Source organism: Erpetoichthys calabaricus, chromosome 2, assembly GCF_900747795.2.
Source record: "Erpetoichthys calabaricus chromosome 2, fErpCal1.3, whole genome shotgun sequence".
Classification (NCBI taxonomy): domain Eukaryota; kingdom Metazoa; phylum Chordata; class Cladistia; order Polypteriformes; family Polypteridae; genus Erpetoichthys; species Erpetoichthys calabaricus.
In genome coordinates, this window is record NC_041395.2 from 26,301,051 (window position 1) to 26,307,559 (window position 6,509).

Here is a 6,509-nt window from a genome sequence, read left to right on the forward strand (position 1 = left end):
ACCATAAGCTTTCCCTTTCGGGAATCGAAGCTCTGAGGTTTTCTTTTGTTCTTAATTAAAATTTAAAAGCAATACTTCACCGCTGCTAAGCCCCTCTAGCGCTGATGTCTGAGGTTGTCTGAGGTTCGATTACCGTAAGCAAGTGCAGTGAGTGTGTAATTACATTCACGGCATTCGTAGTCTGATTCACAATCTGATTGTATGGGTGGTTACCTACGAGGTAACGCTTATACTTGGCCACCAAGTCAGGTCGAAGTGATCACTCGAGTAAAGGCAGCTTCACAAAAAAACAGATCCTTAACAAACTGTTATTAGTATTTTCCCTCAAGTTAAAAACGTTTTATTTTCTTAATAAAAATTTAAAAGCGGTACTTCGTCGGTGCGTGGATTTGACCGACTGACACATACAGACATATTCATGAGTGCAGGTACTTCGGAAAGAAAGCACCGTGTAAACCTAAAGTTTAAATTAAGTTCATAGACCTACAAAAGGTTGCCATTCATTTGAGGCAAGATTGCTTTTCTTCTGTACAACTATACGTTGCATTCTCAAGAGTGTGCTTGCACGGCTTCAGATATATATGTATATATATATGTATGTCTATATATAAATATGTAAGCTTATAAGTACTGCCTTACTTCTCTTTAAGAAAGGAAGATGTAATGATACTTGATTTAAACGATTCCATGTCTTCCTGGGTTTGCGTAGCTTATTGTCAATATCTTTACACCTGTTTTTAACACTTATTTACTGAAACGGGCTTTCACGAAAAAAGTTAGGGCTTTGCTACAGGATACACCCTCCACAAGTTAAGCAAGTAAAAATAAAATATATATTTCTGTTTTATTTAAACCTTTTAAGTTCGTATGCATAGCCCCATTTGGCTGTTTAATTTTTTTTTTTCTTTCTTCAGTAATATTTAATCTCCTTAAAGAAAAAGAACATATCCATTTTACTTTTTTTGTACCTCTTTAGTAATATTTTAGTGTAAAAGGATAACCAGTATTTAAACCTTTTATGTTACTTTATACATTTATTTTACACAATGTTGAAAAATTAATAAGAAAGCTACATATTTTGGCAGCTGCTGCTTTCATTTTCAATGAAATTAAAAAAGCTCTCCAAGAGAAAACGTCAATGAAGAAGAAACAGTTTGCACTATCTAAAAATCAGAAACCCTCATTTATAAAAGTTTGCTGCAGATGACTTAACTGAAAATAAATGAATAGTTCCTATGTGTATAATACATATTTATCTATTTTACTTATTCCTTTATTCCACCAACTTACAACATCTGAGGTACAATTTGTTACATTACTTTTGTTTTTTGCAGCACAGGCAGGTGAAGTGACTTCCTCAGGGTCACACAGTGGTGTCAGTACCAGGATTTGAACTGACAAGCTCCGGGTTTGCTGAAATATTACTGAACAAAGAAAAAAAAACGAAAACGGGCAAATACGGCTATGCATACAGATGTCCATCCGTCCATTATCCAACCTGCTATATCCTAAATACAGGAGCCAATAAGTACATATGTTTATATACAGTATATATATATATATGTGAATGTATGTATGTATATATGTATGTCTATATATATATATATATATATATATATATGTAGATATGTAAATTTGTATATGTATATATATGTTTTTGTGGATGTGTACTGTATATACGTATGTATATGTAGATATGTGTATATGTAGATATGTATATATATATGTATATGTATATATATGTTTATGTGTGTCTGTGTGTGTATATTATATATATAAAAGACAGCAACACTCATAACAATGACAACACAATTACATTGACAATCATGTTACGTTATTTTTAAAATGTTTCCTTTACTTTTTCATAACCTCTTTAACACACTACTTCTCCGCTGCGAAGTGCGGGTATTTTGCTAGTACTGTATAAGTACATATGTATTTATTTTTGTATTTGAGTGTAATTTTGTGTGAGGTTTGCAAATTCTTCCCATGTCTGCATAGGCTTTCCTCTTTAAAGTCATGCAGGTTATGTTAAATGGTGGCTCCTGTGGCCTGTAGGGGGTGACACTGAGCCTGAAAACCCCAGACACAATTGGACCAACACACTCACATGTTCAAAGAAATGTTACATTATTGAAAAAAAAGTACCTTTCATGTTTCTTCTTCTTCTAAGTAACACTATGTAGCACAGTCCCAGTCACAATTCCAATTTTCAGTTCCTTTTGTTCTCCACTCTCCTCCAGATAAGCCTTGTCCATCCCCTCCTGAGTCCATCTCCCAGACTAAGGTGAGATGGCTTCTTTTATGTTGGACCTGGGAGTACTTCTGGTGCCACAGCATTGCACGACTGAAAGCACTATAGGGTCAGTTAGAAGCTCCCCCGGCGGTAGGGTTAACCCTCCCATGCAGCTCCAATTGACGGCACCTAACTTCCCCATCAGCATTACATCTCCCAGTATGCCCTGTGGGTGTACAAATGTGAATTCCACCAAAGGGATGCTACCACCCAGTGTATAGGGGTAGTACATGGCCCTGGCAAGCAGGCTCCCTCTATTCTTCTGTTAATATTTCCTCCCAACTGCCCATCCACATCAGTCCATAAAGGCTTCCAGGCCTGGTAAGGGAACATCCATTCTGGCTGAGACACCAGCCAACTGGTGTCATCTGTGAGCACTCCATATTGGGCAGGTATGAATGTGGGTGTGTGTATAAGTGTGCCCTGTGCTGGACTGGCATCATTTCCACCATTTTCCTATCTTGTGCCCAATGATGTCAGGATAGACTCTTGCCTACCCCTTTCATTCTACTCTTTACACAGTTTTCCCATATAGTCTAAAAATGGTATGCTATTCCATCATAAGCACCCTTATAATCACTCTCTCATTGGTTTACTCATATATGGCCAATTTTAAACTGTTATGCTTTAAAGTGTTATTTTTTTTTCTTTTTTATTCAACAGTCCAGAGACCAGAAAGTGGCAAGGAACATACAGCTAGCAAGAATCTATGGAGAAAAAGCGAAATGCTTTAATATCATTGTCTCGGTCATGGCAGGTGTTACCATCTTGATTACGTTTATTTCAGTAATTTGTGTATCACAGGCAGCTGCACGGGCAGCATACAGTTATGCCAACAGAGACCTATCACAAAGAGGGAATCATTAAAATAGACTCAGGTAAGTTATAAATCACTCTTTTTGATTATCTTATAAGCAATGATAATAAATTAACTTTCAGTAATCTATTTCAAATGTATTTATAAATAAACTAGCTGTCCCTGCGGCTCCGCCCACATAGTAGTCAAACAGGACAAACTTTAAAAATCAATAAACAAACCGGTATCGCTGTCTAAGCGGAGGTGAGGTACCCTCCAAAATGCAGAGGTAGACTGACTCAAATGAAGGCTGGCGTGTGAGTGACGAGGGCCCTGCCTGGCTCCCCACTCCTGACGTCACGCTTCCTCCTCCCCTCGGCCCGCAGCCTCTGTCTCAGATTAGCCCATACAACATCCAAATATAATTCACAGTATATTACAAACTTTTAAACAATCTTCATATATAGCTTTAACCACAAAAGCACCAGACATGCGCATCTCTCGTCATTGCGCTCCTGTTTAACTGTCAGAGCACGAGATATACACAAAGTCAAAACGTGACTTGGACAAAAACAAGAAACTATCCAACCAGAAACCAGAAAAGAAACCCTCCATCGTTAAACCAAAAGGATTTGTGCCCACTACAGAGCAGTAACGCCTGCCCGTATTCCAGGATAGATAGATAGATAGATAGATAGATAGATAGATAGATAGATAGATAGATAGATAGATAGATAGATAGATAGATAGATAGATAGATAGATACTTTATTAATCCCCAAGGGGAAATTCACATACTCCAGCAGCAGCATACCGATAAAGAAAATATTAAATTAAAGAGTGATAACAATGCAGGTATACAGACACAATAACTTTGTATAATGTTAATGTTAACCCCCCACCCCGGGTGGAATTGAAGAGTCGCATAGTGTTGGGGAGGAACGATCTCCTCAGTCTGTCAGTGGAGCAGGACGGTGGCAGCAGTCTGTCGCTGAAGCTGCTCCTCTGTCTGGAGATGATCCTGTTCAGTGGATGCAGTGGATTCTCCATGATTGACAGGAGTCTGCTCAGCGCCCTTTGCTCGGCCACAGATGTCAAACTGTTCAGCTCCGTGCCTACAATAGAGCCTGCCTTCCTCACCAGTTTGTCCAGGCGTGAGGCGTCCCTTTTCTTTATGCTGCCTCCCCAGCACACCACCTCGTAGAAGAGGGCGCTCGCCACAACCATCTGATAGAACATCTGCAGCATCTTATTGCAGATGTTGAAGGACGCCAGCCTTCTAAGGAAGTATAGTCGGCTCTGTCCTCTCTTGCACAGAGCATCAGTATTGGCAGTCCAGTCTAATTTATCATCCAGCTGCACTCCCAGGTATTTATATGTCTGCACCCCCTGCACACAGTCACCTCTGATGATCACAGGGTCCGTGAGGGGCCTGAGCCTCCTAAAATCCACCACCAGCTCCTTGGTTTTGCTGGTGTTCAGTTGTATGTGGTTTGAGTCGCACCATTTAACAAAATCCTTGATTAGGTTCCTATACTCCCATGTATTATAACATTATATAATTTCACCATTAGTTTATTTCTTTGGTTACTCTGAATGCAAAAATAAGTATCATACTGAAACTAAGAATGTATTTTAAAAAGATAAGTCCTTATTTTTTTTCTGTGTGGAACTACTGAGTGTTTACAAGAGAGCAGAATATTAACTTCTTTGTGTTTATTTTATTTTTTTGAAGCATTAGGGAGAAGCAGAAGATCATTCTGAGGAAGGTAAATAATCCATGCCTGCCGTTTGCTACTCTGCAGAAGTCCTCTATTTGAATGTATGATGTCAAGAAACAGATAAACAGCTATTCTTATATACTTGGTTTTAGCTGCAATAAAACCCATGCTTTGCCAGAATGTTAACAGAATCCAATTTATTGCTTCTAAATTTCTGTAATCTTAATCTTCTGAAATCATTATAACCAGCACTTTGGTATTGTGAAAATTGGCGATGTTAATTAAAATGGTATTTTCAATTCATTAATGGCTGATTGTGTTTATGTAATTGAGCAATTTGAGGTTTTCCACAAAATAGAACTTCAAAGAAGTGATTTCAAGTTAAAATGAAAGTATCTCTTCTTCATTTACAAAAGCTGAAGGAATCTGCAAGGAATGGGGAAAGTCGTGCATAGTTACAGAAGACTAGCTCTGTTAAAGACAGGAAGAAAAATGCGTTTATCTCTTGCCCTGTGTGTGTTGCAGGCACCACCTGGCGGCACCAGTGCAACGAGTGCACAATCCTGAAATTCAGAGGAGTTAAAAACAATGAGGACAGGAGACACAAACATCTTGTGGTTTTTAGGTTTTGAGTTACTGTATGTTCTAAAAATGGAACTTGAACAGCTAATAATGACCTCTGGCTCACTTGTGGTCTTACGCTACTATCCAGTGGTATGGGGTTGTATAGCATGGTGGGCTTACTGAAGATGCAGCATACTACGTACTGAAGGAGGTTACAGTCAGAGTGGGAGCACAATTTCTAATCATGGTTTGCTGGTTTCATCATTCATACCTCACTTCTCAAAAGTCTAGCTGCCAACTGTTCCTTTAATATTTTGGGTACATTACCGGGTGTTGAGATGTGAAATTTTGCATACAAGTTGATAAATATTTTGTATGTCTTTATTTGTAACTTATACAAACCAATGTAATATTAGTGTTACATTATTGATAATAACAACAATGATTTAATGGTTTAAGAACCCCTTTCCCACTTTAGGACTGAGTCTCTTTGTAATTTTACGACAAGGTTGGGGGAAGTGCCTCAAACAAGTTTTGCCAACATTTCTCTGCTGAAGTCTCTTAGTCAACCCACACAGGAAAGCCAGGCTGCCTAACTGGCAAGCGTCCCCTTAACATATGGTTTGGAGGGAAAGTGTGAAGGTATTCTGTCCCCCCATTGGTCTGAAGTATGGCTGTTTGGAACTGGCTTGTATCAAAAGCCTTTAAGTACCACCTATCGGTTCTAGGGGTTGGACAGAAAACCTATAAATTTGCTTGCCTTACCTCACCCTCTCTCTCTCACCAAACTGATGAAAGACCATCACACACCATGAACTGAAAAGGACGACACAATGAAGAGCACAGCTCGGAAACCATATTGAGACAGGCATGTGGCCGGTTCTGAAGAAAGCTGACCACAAATGATGCCTTAACTAGAGACATTTTAAGTAAGTAACAAGTCTGTGTGCCGCCTGAAACTACACATCACCATTTATCAGGTTGTATGGTTGCCAATATTCGAATGTACTTTGCATATTGTTATTATTTATGAATATTATCAATGATACATTATTTAAATTGTAACTTAACTCCTGCCTGTCTTTTACTACAACTAATTGCCTGAGGTAATATAAATGTAGAAGGAAAGGTGG

At 38.6% G+C, this 6,509-nt stretch overlaps 1 long non-coding RNA gene across 1 annotated transcript in view; it reads left to right on the top strand.

Moving 5' to 3' along the window:
- The window catches only part of LOC114645701 (uncharacterized), a 39,812-nt gene extending 34,809 nt beyond the window's left edge, over positions 1–5,003 (top strand). Inside the window, exon 2 of the long non-coding RNA XR_007934239.1 lies at positions 4,827–5,003. This is a non-coding gene — a long non-coding RNA (uncharacterized LOC114645701). The remainder of the gene's footprint in view (positions 1–4,826) is intronic.
- Positions 5,004–6,509: the final 1,506 nt, after the last annotated feature.